Raw genomic sequence first — 23,528 nt, 5'->3', positions numbered from 1 at the left:
AGGACCCACTTCCTCACTGTGCTGGAAAATTAGATGCAGGGAGCGGGTGCGATGACTTTCCAGAACATGTGTGAGATGTTAATTAAAATGGATGAAGGGAATAAAGAACAAATGAATGAATTGAGGGAACAAATGAACCGAAATAATGAACGATTGGAAGACAAAATGAATTAACGAAGTGAATAAATTAAAAGAATGATGAATGAAATTAAAGACCAAACAAATAAAATTGAAGGGACAAATTAATGGAATGGAGAGTACCAAGAAGGGAATGAGTGAGCAAATGAACGAGCTTATGGAGGGAATAGCACAGAAACTGGGGCACAAATTGATGGAGGAGGGAAAAGGAATAACATGAAGGGAATGAAAAACGAAATTGATGGACAAAGGAGTGAAATGGGGGAAATGGAGAAAGAAATGGTATTAGAAGAAATTGTGTCAACAAATGAAAGAATTGACAAAGTAAATGAGGACCTGGAGGGCTATCTCGCCTGGGTGGATGCCGTAATGCAACAGCAGGTTGAGGAATCAGGGTTTTGTAAGCACTTTGGTTTGGCTGAAAAGGTGCAAAAGTTGGAAACTCGTGTAACAGAGCAAGAGCGGGTGTTAGCTGAAAAAGGCTTGTGGGAACCACAATTGAATGGGGGAAAGGATGGATGAGATGTTACAGGAATGGCTGAACACTTGGGACAATATCATCAAGGGAGAAGTGGTAGAACCAAAAGTTTCTGTTATTGTTAAAGGTGAAGTTGATGGTTCTGTTGAGACCATGCTTGAGCTGACTGACTTGTATGAAGCCAATGGTGAAGTTAAACTGGACTTGATGCACTTTGACATTGAAGATGTTACTGAGCATGGTCGAGCAGATTTGGCAGAGCCAATTTGTTTGAACTATTTGCAGAACATGCAGTAGAGGAGAGCGACAGTGACATTGATAGGCCAAGTACAGAGAAAGTGGCTGATTCTGAAACATTCGAAGGTGAGATTGTTAATGATGAGAGAGAGAGAGAGAGAGAGAGAGAGAGAGAGAGAGAGAGAGAGAGAGAGAGAGAGAGAGAGAGAGAGAGAGAGAGAGAGAGAGAGAGAGAGAGAGAGAGAGAGAGAGAGAGAGAGAGAGAGAGAGAGAGAGAGAGAGAGAGAGAGAGAGAGAGAGAGAGAGAGAGAGAGAGAGAGATGCCCAATTTGAAGAGGCGCAAGATGGGTGAACAGGCACAGATGGACCTCACGAGGAAGAGCAGGAAGCTTGTAAAATGGAAGTGTGAAAGTGATGTTTTGAAAGGAATTTGCAGGACCAATCCCAGAGTTTGTGGTGAGAACCAATTTTGTCTGTACCTGATTGTGGTGAAGATTTTGAGGTCATGGAGTGATTCACTAACCTTGCCACTGATATTCATGTCTCTGCTGGCTGTGAGCCAGAGGTCAATACTAAAAGATATCTGGATCGGGCCTGCGTTGTCATGGATTCATTGGATTATGGGGTGTGGCGCTGCCGGTACCTGTGCATGAGGATAAAAGTCTGAGTGTTCAGGTCCTTGGTGCTTCCAGTCTTGTGCTATGGATATGAGAATTGGACTCTGACCAGGGATCTGAGACAGAGACTTCATTCCTTTGGTACCAAGTCTTTTCTGAGAATCCTTGGCTATCGCTGGTCGGAATTTGTGCCGAACGAGCATTTCCTGAGAGAGACTAAAAATGAGATTTGTAACCTGCATACTCCTTGAGCATCAACTGCAGCTGTATGGACATGTGTCTCGTTTTCCTAATGCTGATCCTGCTCACCAGATTCTCTTAGCAAGGGAGCCTCGTGAGTGGAGGCCACCAATGGGCCAACCCCGTGCCTCGTGGTTGCAGCAGCTTGATCAGCATCTCAAGAAGATGGGGATGGGCAAGGCATCTGCCTGGGGGATGGCCAGACAGAGGCCCCTGGAGTACCGGTGGAAAGTGGACACAGCAACAAGCTGCTCGGGCGCATGCTCCCATACCTGACCTGACCTGACCGAGTCCAGTCACAAAATTTTGTGACTCAAGTCCGAGTCGCTGACTCAATTTGCCAACTCTGAAGAATGGACCACCCACGATAATAGGGCTACATGGGGACGAGACTAGAAAGCCCCGTGGTGAGTGAAGTAATGTCTATGGTGTGCAAAATGGTGCTCATGGTCGAATGGTTTGACACTAGTGTTGATCCAAAGCTCACAAGTACCGTGATTTTTGAACCAGCAGCTGTGTGGGGTGGTGGACAAGGCTCATGACAAGGTTCAAACCTACGCTGGCAAGTGGGGTCAGGTGGATGCTGGTGAGCAAGGTCGTGGTCATGCTGCGAAGTGGAATCAAGCCCATGCTGTGAAGCAGGGTCGAGACACGCAAGGGGGGGGGGGGTAGCAGGGTCGAACCCACGCTGGGGAGTGGAGCTGAACCTACGCTGATGAGTGAGGTAAATGAACCTGCAGTCGTGTGCGATGGTGGGTTGGCTGGGGTGTGCGAGTTGGTGCTGGTGAGGGTCACATTGATCTAAGGTACGTGAGTTGGTCCCTTTGGGGGTTGGCTCAATGCACAGAGTGGTAGATACTTCCAAGTTCCACGGGTTGGGGGCCCATTGTGGTCTGTCCTTTACCTCGGAGAATCACCAAAATCCTTCGTCTCCTTCTCTCCCCAAAACTGTGAATGAACTTTACGATAAATCTTGTAACTTGTGATATGTTGTGCATGATTTTCTATCGGATATATATATATATATATATATATATATATATATATATATATATATATATATATATATATATATATATATATATATATATATATTTACTCACACACATGCCTCATTACACACCTTTTGGTGTGTCTTTTTCTATCTTCTATCTCGAGGTTGAAATTTGGAATGCACATTATATTATGACCAACATTACTATTAAGAACACTACAACAGTGGTGTGGACTGTGCATATGGAAATTGCTGTGTGTGTGTGTGTGTGTGTGTGTGTGTGTGTGTGTGTGTGTGTGTGTGTGTGTGTGTGTGTGTGTGTGTGTGTGTGTGTGTCTGTGTGCATGTGTGTCCACACAAATGTACCTGTGCATGTATTAGCATTTTGGTTTCATTGAGCACAGTTATGATTACCCCTCTTGGACGCTAATGAGGCCACAAAACACAGATGGCACAAATCAAAGAGTTCTATCAGAAAAGGAAATCGGGGTGGCTGTCGGTGACTGGAGCTTCCTTTGTGACAGGCTCCAGCTGAGGCGTTATTTGCGCTGCGTGGTTCCTCTGTCCACAACGAAGGCTGATTATATGTCTGCTGAAGATCTTTCTGTGCACTGTGCAGATGTCAAAAGCATCAAGCTACACAGCCCACTGACCCCAACTCCTCCTCCAAGCCCTCTTCAGCAGCTGAACACACTCTCACTCCCTCAGCCTCTTCCTGCACCCCAATTTGCAGAGGGGGGGGGGGAACTTCCAAACCTCAATAATTTGTGCCAGGCAGCACTTTGTTACTTGCACTGAAAAGGCTTTCTGATCTCCACTGGACAAATAATCCTGAAATTGAAGGTCTTTCCCAAAGACAAGTAAATACACACATTACTACCAAACGTCATTGGAAATTCCTTTCCAATTGAGAAATACCCACACGTGCATCCGATTTCCATGAACAAAACAGAATAAATGGTAAACAATCGCATTGCTTACTTTCAGAAGATCATTGCCAAAATGAGTTAATGAAGGTTCAATGATGAATGCTTTTTGGCTTTGAGAGACATGATACCTCCATCAAGATGATTTCAATAATCCGAGCCATCCCTTTATTATTTTGTTTGAAGCCTGTGGCTGCAGGTTGCATCATTGCTTGGAACGTGGCTGTGTCGCTGATGCAGTGCCCCCTGTTCCCAGTAAGCTGGTACTCATTTGGCCGACCTCGGAAAGATGACGGGCTGAGTCAACCCACCTGATGTTATTTATGATCACGAAAATGGCTCAAACGTAGATCTCAAGATCTCAAGGCAGCCACATTAACACCAGGCTTCCAGCCATTCCTGAATCAGCCTTAGGGAATGTCTTCATGAAGTGGAAGACTATAGACAACTTCAATTCAACTATTGATCGAGAAGGACATTAAAAATCATCTTTCGGGGGGGGGGGGAGTCTGTGGCGAATTGTGATATGAAACAGATATGGCTCGTTCATCAGATAATTTATGTTTGGAGGGTGTCAACGTAAACAGCCATTATGTGACTGAGTTCAGTGAAGGCAACAGTAAAATTTGTTTATCCGTGCATCCCATATAATATCATGGAGGAGAAGCTGCATGCAAACTTTTCATTGGTGGAATATTGAACAAGGTCACATGGTGTGGTCCAATGAAAGGCTGTTCTGGAGTCTGGAAATGTTCAATCTTGTCTTGCAGATAGATGACGAAAGGACTGTTCAAGTCTGATAGATTTGATCGACAATTACAAGTTTGAAAACAACGAGAAAAAAGATAATAAAACAGCATCAAGAAGGACTATGCGAGGAATGGTGGACAGTTCAACCTCCAACTATATACCAGACTGAAGTCGATGACGTGCCATCACAAATCCCCACACCCATTGAAAGCAAAGTTGAAAGATTGCAAAGTTCCAGCAGGATTAACCCAAAATCAAATTTTAAGTGAAAATATTTTATTTTTTTAATATACTTTTTTCTGTTTTGACCCTTGTGACACAAAGTGCCCAACCCCTGGAGCATGAACCGAGAGTTAAATCTAAAAAAAATCGCTATATATTTAATGTGTTCCCTCAATGTTGTGTGTATATATATATATATATTTATATATATATATATATATATATATATATATATATATATATATATATATATACATATATATATATATATATATATATATATATATATATATATATATATATATATATACAGTATATGTATGTATATATATATATATATATATATATATATATATATATATATATATATATATATACATGTATATACAGTATATGTATATATATATATATATATATATATATATATATATATATATATATATATATATATACAGTATATGTATATATATACATACATATATATATATATATACAGTATATTTATATATATATATATATATATATATATATATATATATATATATATATATATATATATATATATATATATATATATATATATACTGTGTACATATATATATACATATATATACTATGTACATATATATATACATATATATATATATATATATATACTGTGTCCATATATATATATATATATATATATATTTATATATATATACTGTAAGTAGGGAAAGAATACTGGTTCTGGCTCACTTTTCCCCATGTAAATGAATGGGGGATTTTCAGCCATGAAATTTTTCTTTTTTTTCCCCTGAAAAATAAATCCCCTTTTAGCCCAAGGTATATTTATTTGTCTCCCCTTTTAACCTGGAGCCTGGTGTTGGCTTAGTTGTTAGGGTGGCGGCTTGGGATCCCAGGGTCCTGAGTTCAAATACCGTGGGCTGCAGAATTAACATCAGGGGCTTGACTCAGCCTGCCATCCTTCCGAGGTCGGCGAAATGAGTGCCAGTGTACTGGTCCCGGTGTATGCCCCGGTTAGAATAGGTGTACCATATCCCTGTGTGTCGTAAGAGGCGACCAGGGTTGGTGTCAGGAAGGGCATCCGGCCATAAAACATTGCCTCAAGAAAAGCCAAACCCCTGCACAGCAGGGAAAAATGGCTGTAAAAACGGTCATTTTTTTATTTCCCCTTTTAACCTAGGGGCTCTCTATTCAAATAGCCCATACAACAAGATAAAGATTTGTTAAAGGTGATTCTAAAGAAATATCTGAAACGTCTAAGCCTCGGGGCACTCTTTATCAAATAACCAATGCATATTGTTTAGCTCACTCATTGAACCTATAAACATTTGTTCATTCTCAAATTCCTTCAATAGTTTAATTTTCTTTGCACAATAATCCCCATCTAAAATATTGAAAAACAAAACATTTGAATCTTTATATTTTTTAAGATACCCCTTTTGTGCCATTACGAAATGATAAACTTGTCTTAATGATCTCATCTGGCCACCGCCCGAGTTGCAAATCATTTTTGTACATAAACCATGCCAGAAAAAAGTTTTGTTTCAAATGTTTTCAGTTCATGCCGTGAAAATGAGGAAGTGTTTTTTGACACGGCCGTGCTGTGTGAATGAGGAAGTGGTTTTGGACTGTCATGCTGTGAAAAAATAGGAACTATTCTGAGAGACAAGGTCTCGTGTTTATATTTTATCTCAGAACACGAACTGAAAACATTTGAATCAAAACTTTTATGGCGTGGTTTATGTCCAAAAACGATTTGCAACTCGGGCGGTGGCCAGATGAGATCATTAAGAGAAGCTTGTCATTTCCTGTGCCCACACCCAATGATTAAGCAATTTCCTCATCGTTGCTTTATAAGCGGTTCGCCAGACAAAGTTTCTGCCAGACGGGATTTCATTTTTACAACTGAGGCATGGACGATATTTCTTCCGATGAAGCCAACAGCCCACTACAGAGTTGGTAAGTTTGTGTATGCTTTTCTCTTTGAACGATGAAGCAAATGATTATTAATTAAATCATGATAATTCTGATATATATATATATTTTTTCCCTGACAGGGCATTGGAAGAAATTGAGTTCACATATCACGACGTGGTTCATGAAATTAATACTCTTATTGAAGAGATCAATGATTTTAGAAGAGAATTGAAAGACATTTTCAATGAGTGGCATGAAGTCTTATCACGTCCTCTCATCTCGAAGGAATTAAACCAATGGTGAGACACGTGTGTGTGCCTCTCTCTCTGTCTGTCTTTCTACCTACCTCTCTCTGCTCTTATTGAAGAGGCCAATGATTTATAATGACTGGTCTCTGATCTCGAATGAATTAAACCAATGGTGAGGCACGTGTGTGTGTCTATGTGTGTGTGTATGTGTGTGTGTGTGCGTGTGTGTGTGTGTGTGTGTTGCTTTCCCTGTCTGTCTCTTCATCTATACCCTTGACTTATTTTTTTTTTTTTTTCAGCACTATCGCACAACATCAGCTGTTGAAGCAATCTTGTACAACACATGATTTTCTGGAGGTAAATATTTCTGAATTATTATTAATATCACTCGTACAACACATGATTTTCTGGAGGTAAATATTTCTGAATTATTATTAATATCACTCGTACAACACATGATTTTCTGGAGGTAAATATTTCTGAATTATTATTAATATCACTCTCTCTTTAGAATGTCGCCTTATGTTGGTTGCATCATTAGTTTGGACGTGGTTTTGTCAGTACACTGGAATTCATTTTATTGACCTTGAAAGGATGACAGGCTCCTGGTGTGTTAATTCAGTGGTCAACGAGGCTTATTCATATTACCATGTAATTATCTTTATAGAACCTAATTATTATCCACTTTTTGTTTCAAAACAGAATATGGTGTCTGAGTTTCGAAATCACAAGGCATCTGAAGAAGATTGCTGGGAAAGATTGTACATTCTCGCAAATGAATATTTAATATTTTCAATATTAATAAATTATATTTGTTTTGTTTACAATTACTTGATTCTGAATTACAAGAAAAGAATAAAAGAGATGTAAAGGGGCGGGGGGGTTGGGGGGGGGAGGGGTTGGGGGGGGTAGGTGCGCTCCCCCAATGACCCATCACCCCCTCATCCCATCCCTCCCCTCCCCATGTGTGTGTGTGGGGAAGGGAGGGGGTGGGATGAGGGAGGTGGTGGGTCAAAGGTGGGGGCGCACAGGGGGGATGAGGGGGTGGGGCTTGTGTGGGCGGGGCTTGTGTGGGTGGGGTGTGTGTGGGAGGGGCTTGTGTGGGCGGGGTGTGTGTGTGTGGGTGGGGCTTGTGTGGGTGGGGCTTGTGTGGGCGGGGGTTTATGTGGGTGGAGCTTGTGTGGGAGGGGTTTATGTGTGTGGAGTTTTTGTGTGGAGCTTGTGTAGGCAGGGCTTATGTGGGAGGGGTTTATGTGGGCAGGGTTTATATGGGCAGGGGTTTATGTGGGTGGAGCTTGTGTGGGAGGGGTGAATGTGGATGAGGCTTATGTGGATAAATGGATGGGTGGAGAGATGGGGGGATGGGTGGATGAGTGGAGCTTGTGTGGATGGGTGGATAATTTTTTAATTAAATAAACACGTTGTGTGTGTGGGGAACTAATTAACTAATCACTAATTATGTGAATATGATGAATATGGGTGGAGCTTGTGTGGGGTTTGTGTGTGTGGAGCTTGTGTGGAGTTTTTGTGTGGAGCATGTGTGGAGCTTGTGTGGGGTTTGTGCGCGGTTTGTGTGGGCGGGGCTTCGCTGGCTCCGGCGGGTGTGGGGGGAGGCAGAAAGGGGCGGAGTCAACAATTACAATTTATTGCAACTTGTGGGGGTGTGTGGTGGGGTTTGTGTGGGGTTTGTGTGGGCGGGGCTTGTGTGGGCGGGGGCTTGTGTGGGTGGAGCCAAAAAGGGGCGGAGTCAAAAAATTTCAATTTATCTTTGTCTTTTGTAATTCCTGTGAATAAAATGAACCTAAAATCTCTTTCCCTTCCAAATCATATATCTTATAAGTCCAAGGAACCGTATCTATTACATCAACAATTTTAAAAAGCTCGTTGGTCCATCTTTTCGTATAACCTTTTTCAAAATGAGATTTCCACCTATATATTCTTACGATATCACCAACTTTGAACTTAGGTTTTCTGACATTAATCTCTTTTTCATATTTTAATTTTGTAAATGTTTCTGATGGCTTCATATTTGTTGACGTGTGAATCGTGTCATTGTACTTATCCACAATATCTTGAATAAAAGATGACCATTGTTGTGAACCGAGTTGTGTGAATTTTTTATATAGTCTCTCTTTTAAGGTACGATTAAAACGTTCAACAACAACTGCCTTCCCTTCATTAAAGGTACTGTATAATGTAATACTGTTATTTTTTAGAAAATTCATAAATGTCTTGTTATAAAACTCCCTACCCTCATCAGTCCACAATTTTTAGGTTTTCTCTTACTTTTATTAAATATCTGTTGGAAGGCTAACATAAGAGTATTACCTGTTTTGTTTTTTAATGGTACAACCCACGCATATCTACTCCTCAAATCAATAACGGTTAAAGCATACTTGTACCCCTTATCATTATTGAGTTCAATCAAATCAGCAGACCAGATATAATCTACTTCCTTGGAATAAACTTTCCTTCTCTGAAACTTTGTGAATATTGGTTTATGTAATTCATCAGCTAATTGCTCTTCAGTCTTAATGGCATCATTAGAGCCTATAAGTTTTTTGAATTTCCAAGTCCAAGTTTCAATTTAGCACTGATCATCTTCTTCACAATGAACCGATCAACTTTTTCTCTCAAGGTTGGATTTTGTATCAGAGACAAATTATACAACATTTCTCTATCGGCTTCATGCTTTTCTTCCAACGTTGTGGTATTCCCATAATCAATATCGTGTCTCATGCACACTTCATCAACTCTATTGATAGGCCGACTCCAGGATTTAGGATTGTCTGCCTCATCTAATCTTTTATCCAAGTTTGTGCCTGGGCCACAGAAAGAATACCCTGGAAGATGTAATTCCCCTGGTATTCCAGTAGTTGTAAATTTACTTCCTGATAAAAACTTTTGGATATCTCCTCCTAGTTTGTGTTGGGAGATAAATTGATTTTTTGAACCACACACCGAACATATACCTTTTTGTATAACCCTGTTATTTTTACTTTTAATATATGAAATATTTTTAGTATTAGTTTTCTTTTTACATTTGAGACAATAACTCATTTATTTATGAGAAAAATTCCTGCAGAGTGCAAAAACCTTTTTAGTTTCCAACATGCACATTTGAATCTTGATTTTTAAAACATAAAGAATCCTTAGAAATGCCTTCACTCTCTCCCCCATTTATTTAAGAAAAAAAATAAAAATGAAAAACTTGAATTAAAATACCTGTCTTCTCGATGTCAATAGTCTTGTCGAAAGTATTGTAAATAGACTTATCAATTCTTTGTTTTCCTCCTCGGTGGGTTGAGTTATTTTCTGTAATACCCCGAATCTTTTTAATCTCACTGGTTTCCATAATTTGTTATTTATTTTGTCTCGCTCTTCCCTCCCTCTCCTCCTTCTCTTTCTTCTCCCTCTCCTCCCTCTCCTTCTCTTTCTTCTCCCTCTCCTCCCTCTCTCTCTTCTCTCTCTCCTCCGTCTCTCTCTTCTCTCTTTCCTCCCTCTCTCTCTTCTCCATCTCCTCCTTCTCTCTCTTCTCTTTTTCCTCCTTCTCTTTCTTCTCCCTCTTCTCCTTTTCCTCCTCTTCCCTCTCTTCTTCAACTCCTTCCTCATCCCTTACTATCCTTGAATCGCTTACACCCCATAGAATATTATACATATATTCATCAGGATTTCTTGTTATTCCTGTATCCAAAATAATTTTTTACAACAGGAAACCAATAAAATTTCTTTTGAATTTCTAAAAGAGCCTTACCTTTTCTTAACTTTATAATTTTTTCATTATTTAACATTCTAATTAAATCTAAAGTTGTCGGTTTATCAACATCAGCATAATGCCAATCTTTTATTGAAAATACCTCATTCTTATGTTGTAGAACATATTTATTAAAATACCGAATACCCTTTTCTTGAAGGTATGCTTGGACACAGAAATGATAATTTTCTTGAAGCCTTCTTGCTGTCATTTATGTATTAGAAATATATGTTAGAACAATATTATGGCACGAAACACCTCCCCATCTTCCCATAGTTAAATCATTTTGTATTTCCTTACTTATTATATATAATCCTGTTTTTTCTGTTTTCATGAGATAAACAAGGGCAAAACCATTATTATATTTACCCTTATTAAATTCTTTTATTTGTTGTTTACTAATCGTAGCCCCACAAAACTCATTCTCGATACCAAGTGGATAATATTCTTCCTTACGAGACTGATTTAATTGTTCCAGGTCTTCGAGGTTAATTTTAAATGACCAATTATACCCTAAATCATTCATATCATATCCCCATTGTTCTATTCTCATACAAACGATACGCCCTTCTTTATAAAAATTTATTTTAATTCGAACTGTGAATTCTGTATGACCTGGAGATAATATCAACACTTCTGTATCTTTGGAATACACAGCCGTTTTATTTAAGGATATATATTGTGATAAATCGCTTAATCTCACCAAGTCATTCGCGTCAGTCGGGCTTGGATAATTTTTAATTTATAAGCATTTTTCATGTTAATATTTTTGGTTATATTATATTTATGTCGTTCAGCCTGTGCCTTTGTGTAATAATTTGAGAAATCAATATCCAGTTCTTGAGATAAACCAAAGATAGAACCATCTTTACCAACATAAGTCATTTATATTAGATTAAAAATAATATCATAAAATTTTTTATTTTTGTTGAGTTGAAATAACACATATAGGCATAATTGGCCACAACACTTGGAATTTAATTCTTGGACTTGAAATGTTTGATAAACACCATTCTGTAAGAATTTTATGACTTCAACAGGTGGTGGAAGACCAAAACTATCAAAATAATATTTGTCTTGACTATTAAAAATACAAACCCAATGAGAACCGTTCCCATTATTATCTTCTAAGTTCATAATAATATTCTTTGTATGTTTCGGCACATTTGTTAATTCATCTCTCATACAAATAACCACATTATGAATTTTTAATTTCTTACAATATTTGACAAGTTGTAAATTTGATGTTGTATTCTTTCCAAATTTTTTCAACCACTCATCAATGCTCATTTATTTATTAGAAAGATATAATCCATTACCTCTTTTCGTTAATTTTACACCTGCTTGTGCTATAGAAGAAAGCATATCTCCAACTAACAATCTCGCTTTATCAGGCAGACCTTCAAGTTTTTCAGCAAAATCTACAATTACACCACTTCCACTAATTTGTTTCTCCAACTCTTTGTTATGTCTTTCCAATTCTTTTTGAGCCTGGAGTTGAGCCTTCCTTTCGTTGGCAGTTTTCACCGCTGTTGAAATACCACCCGTCAATGCTCCAACCGCACTTAAACCAGCAAATAAAGGAATTAGAAATGGGAGAAATCCTCCACTCGTCTCTCTTATTGAATATTTTTTCAACATTGGTTTTGTCATTTTAATTTTAAGTGAGCCAGTGTCATTCAAGATTTTAACCTGTTCTCTTGTGAGAAAAACATCAATTCTTACTGCTCCTTTTCTCTGAATTGTATTAACGTTAATCGTACAAGGCTTTTGATTTTGAACACAAGATGATAGTTTATGAAGATTGATTTGATTAACATATACCCCAGTTGGTACTTTGCCACTCATTTATTTAACAAAAAATTATGTGAGACTAATCATCACACCATTATCTGTATTAATCTGCAATTCTGTTTCTTCCAAAAGCAAACAATATGTATCAACTTCTTCACTCTCTCCTCTTTCAATGTATAGGGAAGTATCCACTCGATTAGACTTTATAGTTTCCTTTTGAGCGCTCAGGTCAAACGCATAGATTGTATACAAACTTTTAAATGCTGTCATATCCAAAATAGGTTCTTTATTTCCATTACTTTCACACACCTTTTGGTAAGACTTGTATGCTTCAGCAAAATCATTTTTTCCCAATTAATTTCCAATCTATCTCGTGGGTAAAATGTTCCATCTAGAGAAACGCGAAGTTGTTTCACCTTAGCATTATCACTCAATGCATTATTCTTATCAGTCGCAGTATCACCATCTGGCTTTTTAAAAATGATCCACAGATATCGTGGCTTTCCTTCCAGAACACCCAAATTCCACGTGTAAGTTGTTTGATTGAGTTTAACGTGTTGACATCTTCTTTTGAGGTATGATACACTGAGTGGTTTCTTTGAGTTAAGTCTTCGATTCAACATCTCTTCTGTTTTAAGATTAGGAGTATATTCACTGATATACCAACTCATTTCCTCAATTACAAATTTATTCTGATCACCAAAAGCACTACCAACACCAAAAAGCAATCGATTTTCATTATCATTCCTTTGAAGTTGAAATCTAATTTTAAGGCCATACAGAACTTTATCATGATCACAAAATCCAAATATACCTTTAAGAGGAACTGCCACAGTAAAACTATTTTCTGCTTTTGTATCATCATTATACATTCCTTTCCTTTGAGTATACCCAGGGTCTGTGTTTGTTCCCGTTGACATATCAGGAATAAAACCTTCGACAGACCCCTTTCCCATTCTATCACTGAATGTATAGAGTGTAAATTTTATCATTTCAGATACAGCAGAGACATAATCAACCGCTTCAACTTCTTGTGTTCCAATATACAAACGCACACTATCAAACATTTTCCAGAAGAAATCATTTACAAGTGTAGCGTTTGTGTTATTCCCAGCCTTAGTGAATTTAAATTTACACAACAAGAAACTTTCGGAGAGATTCAAATAGGTTTGTTGATTATTTATTTCAAAACTTTTTGTACCATTCGTATTCCAGTCTGTTCCAGTTATTGCATTTACCTTGAAGTAATCTTCTTTTTAGTGGAGTTTGAGATAATAATAGTATCATCCAAATCATAGATACTATCAATTGCTTCCATACTTGTATTTATTTAGGAAAAAAAGATGTTAAAACTTTTGAAACCCTGATCCAAGTATTTGAATTATTTTCTGTCGTTCTTGGGGGACAACTGAGTTTTGCCTTTCTTAATTTCTTTTATTGCTTGTAATTTATGAGATTCCTTCTGAGCATCTTTTATACTCTTTACGGCACCTGCTACATTTCCCACAGCAGAAGCAGTTGAACCAATTAGATCTTTATGTTTAAGAATAGTTGAACCAATACCCATGAGAGTATCAATTATCCCATCTCCTCTAAATTGATGTCCAACACCCCTTTGTCTCTTAGGTTTATAGTATCCTCTACCAAGATACATACCTTCACCCTTGTAGTATGGGGAAAGGAACATCCCATCCCCTGTAATTATTTTATATTTTCCCAACTCGTGTTTCCTCAAAATAACCATCGTATTTATTTATTGGAAAACTTCACGTAGGTGAATTCTGATGGATATAACTTCTCCATTAAAAGAAATCACACGATTATCTTGGTCGGTTATCCTAAAATTTACTCTGTGTATGGTTTTTCCTGACACAGGAAGATAAACCAAATTTTTGGGTTCCATATTGAATTTATAACCAATTGGGGTTGAGTATGCGCTGAATGAAAATATTGTATTTGTTTTTTCCCATCATTATAAGCACCATCAATCAAATCACAGTGAACTAACACCGAATTTATTCCTGAGGATATTTGAATGACATTATCACTGTAACACGTCCCATTAGTTTCAATCTTTTTGAGGAGAAACCCAATAACTCTCTAAATGAATTATCAATTGTGAAATCAACCTTGTAGTTATTTTTAACTTTAATCGTTGATTTTGAAGTATGTTTTTGAATGTTTATAACAATATTTTTTGGTTCATCACCCTGTTCTTTCATAAGACGAGCAATTTCGGAAGATATTTGAGAAATCTCATATGCTCCGGGTGAGACTGTTATCGTTTTGTATCCACTTCCTGGATTATAACTAAACTTGTCATTTTTCTCGGTTATATTAAATAAGGTATTATAAGTTTCCATGGACAATAAAGATGCCTCATATTCTTTTGTTGTGTCAAGTTGTAGTGGGTATGGGAATGAAGATGTGTGGTCGCTTGTTGTGAAATTGAAACTAAGGATTGTGCTTCTCATCTTATTTAATATGAGATAAAATGTCTTTATATTGATATTTATTAATTATTTTCATGTTCATCAACTGGTCTAAAATGGCTGATGCTTCATTAAAACAATTGTTATTTCCAGCCTTCTTACTGCCTAACAACAATAACAGTCTATTAACTAATTGCGATGGGTCATTTGGAAGAAAACTAACACCTGAACCAAGGATACTTAAAGCCTGAATAATGTGTTTCTCCTTCTCATTCTTCCTACTTTTACCAGAAAGAATAACCTTATAATTTAGAGTGTTCAGCAGATCAATATATACTCTATCATCATTATTTTCCATATCCAATGGTTTATCAATATACTTTGATTCATCCCTCACAGTTGAACCTTGTCTTCCATCTTTTGTGAGAAGAAACATTAATCTTGGAGTTAGTTTAACAGGGGGTTGAGCAGAACCCAAGAACCTTAATTCATCATTAAATATCAATACCTTTTCTTGAACAAGATGAAATATTGCTGATTGTTCTGTTGGAATGAGTCCTGCTTTGGTTTTTGAATCCGCTGAATATTCATTGTTTTGAAGAGCATTCACAATATAATCAGGGGTCGATTAATCTCTTCCAGTTGTTGAAATAAACCTTCATCATCATATTCTAATTCTCCTAAATGCTCTAATTCTTCCTCCGTCATTTGACTGAAATCTTTTAACATTTGAAGTTTTTTAGGAGTATATTCTACCGTGGGAAATGTGGAAACATCTTTCATTTTTCCTTGGGAAGTTTTTAAAAGTGGTTTAAAAAATTTCTCTTGTTTTCTTTCAAATGCTTCTTCGCCCGTTAGTTTCTGTCTGCGTTTCTTCTTTATGTCTTCCTGCTGTTTTACAACTTTTGAAACCAACTCTTGATGTTCCCTAAATCTTCTTGCTCTTTCTTTCGCATCCATTTATTTATTGAAAAATATCATTTAATATCTCATCTTGTTTCACAACAATATATTTATATTTTTCAGTCGTGTGTTTCATGTAATCCCCAAATTCCTTTTTACTACATAATGTAGAACAATTGTCTCTCCAAAAATTGTTTATATCTATTGAATTTAACTTGAATAAAATAAAAGTATTAGCATTGTTTCTGATGGAACGACGAGGAAGCTGAAAGTACGATTGACTAAGATAAATACAATTACAAGAAGAATGTCTCCCTCTTGTGTAGTAGCTGTCCATTACCGTTTGGTTTCTCTCATTAACACAATCATCAAAGATAACGAGGTTCTTTTTGGATTTATCCAAATCTTGGGAGACGGTATATCATCCGTATTATCACTCAGAATACAAGTTATCGGTTTTGATTTCTTTTTACATCTCTGTGTATCACAAAATAGTTGTATTATATCTTCAATGTTAAAATCATTTAGGTTTTTTTGAAGTTTAAATAAACCGATTATATCTTCTTTTTGAAGACCAGCATTAAAACCTTGTGAGAGTAGTTGATACTCTGGTTGAAAACTCGACTTTGTGAAAATTATTAAATTATCATAATCTAAAAAGTTGGGAGTGAGGAGCATCTTTAAAAGTAAGCAGGTTTTTCCACATCCACTTGAACCAACTATGAGGCATCTTAATGAATTTGGGAGATTTTTATGGTTGTCAAATTTTATCTTATTTTCCCAAATAGGTAAAAAATCATTCATTTATATATTTGGAAAACAGGTTATTTAATTTATTCTTGGCTTTTTTCGAAATTCTATATTTTATCCTAAGTTCAGGTTTAATTTCAAGATAATCCATTATTTTATTTATGCAATATCTTGTGTTGATATTTCCCTGAAAATCACATCCATGAATAAGATATAACAACAATCCTTTGAACATTTCTCTAATACGTTCAGTTTCTTCCCTTGTAAGGAAAGGTGTGTTCTCACCCTCGTTCTTTACATTCATTTCTCGAATCAATCTTGTAAAGTAATTCATTTTTGGTGTAAATCTAAAAGAATTATTTTCCTTTTTATATTTTTGATTATCATTAATTAGAAGATAATCACAGAATATACATTGTTTATAGGCTTTTGACTCTGTGTTTAATCCCGTCTTTCACACGCAGGACAATTCTCAAATTTGTCATATGGAGAATCATGGAATTCAAGAGGCTCAAAATCGAGTAAACTATTCATATTTATAAAGTAAAACTTTACTTAAACTGAAATTCATCTTCGATATCATCTTCGATACTTTCAGAATCATCTATACTTTCATAACTATCATTTGAACACAAACTCTCGGTGTCATAACTATCGTTTGAATGCAAACTCTCGGTATCATAATCACTCTCATAATCTTCAAAATCTTCAGTTGAATATTGGCTCATTTAATTAGTAGAAAAAACATTACCATCGATATCGATATACATTTTTTCATTAACAGATTCAACTGCTACATTTTTTATATTAAAGGTAATTTTAAAATGATCCTTAACTACAATTGAACGAAATGTCATTTCACCTGATATATTAACATCCTTTATTTCATCAGGATTTATATCTTTAGGGTTGTTGAAAAAAATACAAATTTCTCCTTGCATATTACAGATGGTCTTATCTTTTCTTTCTAAAGCTTCATCCATAAGGTTTTTATTTTTTGATACCTTTTCTTGTTTCATTGCTTTTTCTAGTTTTGAATATATTGCCAGAAGGAGAGGAGAAACTTTTGTTAGAGATACCTTAATTGATGTTCTTCCAGGTATACTAAAAGCCCTTCCACTGAAGTAAATTGAAGAACTCATCATATCCACCATAATTGTTTTTATCCAATAGTTGTTATATTTATCTTTGTTCAATTTTACATCCTTGACATATTTCTCAGCATCTTTAACAAATGAAGAGATTGATTGAAACTTGTCTTTTGTGTCTTGAAACATTGTATTTATTAAGTGAAAAAGTTGGAGGATAAAATGGTTTTAAGCACAGATTCACCTGTAAAATAAACGAAATTTTCATCAAGAAAATTTTAGTTTAAGCACAGATTCACCTGTAAAATAAACGAAATTTTCATCAAGAAAATTTTAGTTTAAGCACAGATTCACCTGTAAAATAAACGAAATTTTCATCAAGAAATTTTTAGTTTAAGCAAAGTTTTATTATATAAATATGGTGAATACAACATACTGCGATGTTTGTAATCACGAATATAAACATTATAGAAAACACCTCCGAACCAACAAACACACATTTAATCTATTTCACAAAATATCCCCTCTTGAGTTGGAAAGAAAACATTGTGATACCTGCTCAAAGGATGTTTTGAAGAGTAGTTATAATAGGCATCTTCAATCACAAAAACACAAGAAAAATGAGTTTAAAGTAAAGGGAGACTATTATATTGAAAACACTGATGGGGCATTTAAAGGGCATATAAAAATAAGGATTTTTCAATTTGGAGAACCCGGTCCATCATCAATAATTGAATCAATTGAAATAGTGAAACCTGATGTTGAAAAATTTATTAAAAAAACATTAAAAGAAATGAAAACTTTAAAGTTTTATATGGGAGTGAAAATGAATATGAAAAGACAAGATGAAGAACAAACTCCTTATATGAGGACAGATCTTCATTTTATAACATCATTTCAAGATTTTTTGAATAGTGGGGTTTATGAAGAACTATCAAGACAAGAGGAGGATGTTGATAATACAGTGGTAGGAAGTGGATTCAATATTAAAAAAATCATCTTTTTAGATGTACACATTCTAAAATCAAACCCTCTTAAAGCTTCTTCTTATATTGAATTACCAAAAGAAATAAAACGAAAGAAGGCAGTTGTTAATATTAAGAATAATGATAATAAATGTTTTCTCTGGTCTGTTCTTGCTCACTTACATCCACCAAAATGTAATTCAGAAAGAGTAAAACAATATATGAAATATGAGAATACCTTGGACATTAAAGATTTTAATTTCCCAATGCCACTAACAGATATTCCTAAATTTGAGAAAAAGAATAATCTTTCTATTAATGTATATGGATTAACGGATACAAACAAAGTTCAAATATTAAAAATTTCAAACAACTATAAAAATGAAGAAACACACATTGATCTTTTATATTTTAGTGTTGGAAATAATTCACATTACACATACATCAATAATTTATCAAGATTAATCTCTTCTCAGGTATTCAGAACAGCAAACAAAATATATCCTTGTAAGCGATGTCTTAATTCATTTCATACAAAAGAACGATTAGAACAACATTCAAAATATTGTAGTAATCATAAATCAGCTGTAATTACAATGCCTAAACCTGGTGAAAAGATTTCTTTTGAAGATTATAATAAATCTATCATGCACCCATTTGTGATATACGCTGATTTTGAATGTATCCTTAAAAAGATAAATACTGCTTCTCCTAATCCAAAAGAACCATATACAAATAAATATCAAAAACATATTCCTTGTGGTTTCTGTTATTATATCAAATCATCTGTTGGAGAAAAGTATAATAAACTTGAACAGTATAGTGGAAAAAATGCTTCACAAGAGTTTGTAAAACGATTAGAAAAGGATTGTATAAGACTAAGTAAATTAATGAAAGAAACAAATGAACCGATGAAATTAACCATAGAAGAAAAATTAGAATTTAGAAAGAACAATATCTGTCATATTTGTGAGGAGGAAATTGAGGAGTCTAAAGTTAGGGATCATTGTCATCTTACTGGTAAATATAGAGGTCCCGCTCATTCCTGTTGTAATCTTAATTATAAATTACCTTCTTTTATTCCAGTCTTTCTTCACAACAGCGCCAACTATGACACACATCTATTTATAAATGAACTTTCAAAAACACCAGGGAATATTTCTGCCATAACAAACACAAGTCAAAAGTATATTTCATTTACAAAAATGATATTCACAAAACCTATAACTCGTATAAGGTTTCTTGATTCTTACAAGTTTATGGGAACGCCACTAGCCAACCTCGCATCAAATCTAAGCTCCACGGGCTCTTTTCCAAATCTTAATTCATTCTTTCCAAAAGAGGAAATTCTAACTAAAGAGGAAATTCAGATTAAAGAGAGAATTCAAAGTAAAGAGGAAATTCTAATTAATGGGGAAATGAATGAAGAAATTCTTACTGAAGATGAAATTCTAATTATACACAAAATTCGAACAAAGAATGAAATTCTAACTAAAGAGGAAATTCTGATTATAGATGAAATTCTGATTAAAGAGGGAATTCTAACTAGAGAGGAAATTGAAACAAGGAATGAAATTCAAAGTAAAGAGAAAATTCTTACAAGTAAGGGAATTTATCCTTATGGTTATATGGATTCATTTATGAGATTTAAAGAAACACAACTTCCTTCAAAAGAAAGTTTCTATAATAACCTTTATGAAGAAGAGATAAGTGAAAAGGAATATAAACACGCACAAGAAATTTGGAAAATATTTAAGATAAAGAACCTTGGAGAATATCATGATTTGTATCTAAAAACAGATGTTTTATTGTTAGCTGATGTGTTTGAAGCTTTTAGATCACTCTGTCATAATAAAAATTGTTATGGATTAGATCCTGCCCACTATTTCACAGCTCCTGGTTTAGCTTGGAGTGCAATGTTGAAAATGACAAAACAAGATATAGATTTAGTCAGTGATGTAGATATGCTTTTGATGATTGAGAAGTCTAAGAGAGGTGGAATATCACAAGTATGTTCAAAAAGATATGCTAAAGCAAATAATAAATATCTTCCAAATTATGAGAGTGAAAAAGATAGTAATTATTTGATGTACTTTGATGCTAATAATTTGTATGGATGGGCAATGTCTCAATCTCTGCCTTATGGTAAATTAGAGTGGGTGGAAGAAAAGGATTATGAAAAGGCTTTGATGAATATTGTTATTTCTTCTCAAGAGAAATTGAATGACAAAGAAGAAGGTTATTATTTTGAAGTTGATTTGAAGTACCCGAGTGATCTTCATAATAAGCATAAAGACCTTCCTTTTGCATGTGAGAAAGAAACCCCAAAGAAAGAATGGTTCAGTGATTATCATAAAAGTTTTAATATTAAAGGCAAATCAACAGAAAAGTTATTAACAACATTCTATGATAAAGAGGGATATGTTTTGCATCAAAGGAACTTGAGACAATATTTATCTGCTGGGTTGAGAGTAGCTAAAATTCATAGAGTTTTAAAATTTAAACAAAGTCCTTGGATGAAAAAGTATATTAAATTCAATACAGATATGAGAACAAATACAAAAGTAAAATTTGAAGGGGAATTCTATAAATTGATGAATAATGCTGTCTTTGGAAAGACAATGGAGAATGTTAGAAACAGGCAAAACATTAGATTTGCAACATCTTGGAAAGAAGCTTCTAGATTGATAAATAAACCAAGTTTTGAGAGAGAAGAGGTTTTTTCAGAGAACTTTTCTGCTATTCATATGAAAAAGGAAAGTATTGTCATGGATAAACCAATTTATATTGGAACAGCAGTTCTTGATTTATCAAAGATATTGATGTATGATTATTTGTATAATGATTTAAAGAAAGAGTATGGTGAAAATGCTTCATTGTTGTATATGGACACCGATAGTTTTATTCTAGATATAAAAACTGATGATGTTTATAAGGATATGAAGAAAAACATTGGAGTATATGATACAAGTAATTTTAGTAAGAAGAGTGAGTTATTTTCAAAAAAGAATGAAAAGGTTATTGGTAAGTTTAAGGATGAGTTGGGTGGAAAAGTAATGAGTGAGTTTATTGGATTGAGAGCAAAGGCATATGCTTATAAGTATGGTGATCAGATTGATAAAAGGTTAAAGGGAATAAAGAAATATGTAATAAAGAAATCAATAACTTTTAGAAATTATTATAATTGTTTGATGAATAACAAAGAAGAATATAGGAAAATGAATACAATAAGAAGTTATAAACATAAGATATATAGTGAAGAAGTAAATAAAAAGGCATTAGGAGCCTTTGATGATAAGAGATTTATTTTAGATAATGGAATAGATTGTGTTCCATATGGATATTGTATGATAGAGTGTATAAAATAGATTGTGTTCCATATGGGTATTGTATGATAGAGTGAATAGAATATTGTGTTCCATATGGACACAAGTTTTAACGATGGGAAGATGGGTTAGGGTTTTTAAGGGCTTCCGCCGCGTTTTTCACAATATATAAATGGTCGAACCAAGTATTAGTCAAACTAAAGAGTGGAGAAAATCTCAGTCTTGGTATATAAATGGAAAACATAATGAATGTGAAAAATATCAAATAAGTCTTATTGAAAAAATATCTAAAACAAAGGTAAATAAAACAAATATGCGAATCAATTTAAAAACCAATAAGTTAGAGGATGTAAAGAAAATAATAAATATGTTTGAATGGACTGAAAAATTTGATGGTTATCAATTGAACAATGGAAAAATAATTTACTACAATATCAAAATGATATGCAACTCAGGAGGTGGTCAGATGAGATCATTAAGAGAAGTTTATCATTTCGTAATGGCACAAAAGGGGTATCTTAAAAAATATAAAGATTCAAATGTTTTGTTTTTCAATATTTTAGATGGGGATTATTGTGCAAAGAAAATTAAACTATTGAAGGAATTTGAGAATGAACAAATGTTTATAGGTTCAATGAGTGAGCTAAACAATATGCATTGGTTATTTGATAAAGAGTGCCCCGAGGCTTAGACGTTTCAGATATTTCTTTAGAATCACCTTTAACAAATCTTTATCTTGTTGTATGGGCTATTTGAATAGAGAGCCCCTAGGTTAAAAGGGAAATAAAAAAATGACCGTTTTTACAGCCATTTTTCCCTGCTGTGCAGGGGTTTGGCTTTTCTTGAGGCAATGTTTTATGGCCGGATGCCCTTCCTGACACCAACCCTGGTCGCCTCTTACGACACACAGGGATATGGTACACCTATTCTAACCGGGGCATACACCGGGACCAGTACACTGGCACTCATTTCGCCGACCTCGGAAGGATGGCAGGCTGAGTCAACCCCTGGTGTTAATTCAGCAGCCAACGGGATTTGAACTCAGGACCCTGGGATCCCAAGCCGCCACCCTAACAACTAAGCCAACACCAGGCTCCAGGTTAAAAGGGGAGACAAATAAATATACCTTGGGCTAAAAAGGGGATTTATTTTTCAGGGGAAAAAAAAGAAAAATTTCATGGCTGAAAATCCCCCATTCATTTACATGGGGAAAAGTGAGCCAGAACCAGTATTCTTTCCCTACTACTGTATATATATATATATATATATATATATATATATATATATATATATATATATATATATATATATATATATTATATATATATATATATATATATATATATATATATATATATATATATATATATATATATATATATATATTGTTGTGGTTACCAAATTCGCAAACCACCATTCAGGTCCCTTAGGTGAGATATCTCGGTAAGTATATGTGTAGTTAGGCCCAAACCCGTTGTCTAGTGGGAATACATGTCATTTATGCGTGCTGCTACTCTTCAGGATAGCCGTTTTTCTTTTACTATCTTTATTTTGGACCAACCGCCATTGTTACCACCGCCAACCGCGTCTCAACAGTCGTCACAACATCAACCACCCACCACAACGCCGCTTCACCACAACAGCCACGACCTTTCCCGTCACAACTCGCCACCGTCGCATCGCCACCGTTCTTGCGCCGCTTGTGGGTACCGGTATTGGACTCGTGCAGGGCGCGCGCCGAAC

At 35.2% G+C, this 23,528-nt stretch overlaps 1 pseudogene; it reads left to right on the top strand.

Annotated features, from left to right (window-relative positions):
• Positions 1-23,528, top strand: part of LOC147035311 (huntingtin-interacting protein 1-related protein-like) — a 993,771-nt pseudogene that overhangs the window by 147,639 nt on the left and 822,604 nt on the right.

Source organism: Eptatretus burgeri, chromosome 1, assembly GCF_056783735.1.
Source record: "Eptatretus burgeri isolate ZD-2024b chromosome 1, Ebu_testis_v1, whole genome shotgun sequence".
In the NCBI taxonomy this organism is placed as follows: Eukaryota; Metazoa; Chordata; class Myxini; order Myxiniformes; family Myxinidae; genus Eptatretus; species Eptatretus burgeri.
The sequence above is the reverse complement of the archived record's forward strand: the minus strand, read 5'-3'. Positions and strand labels throughout refer to the sequence as shown.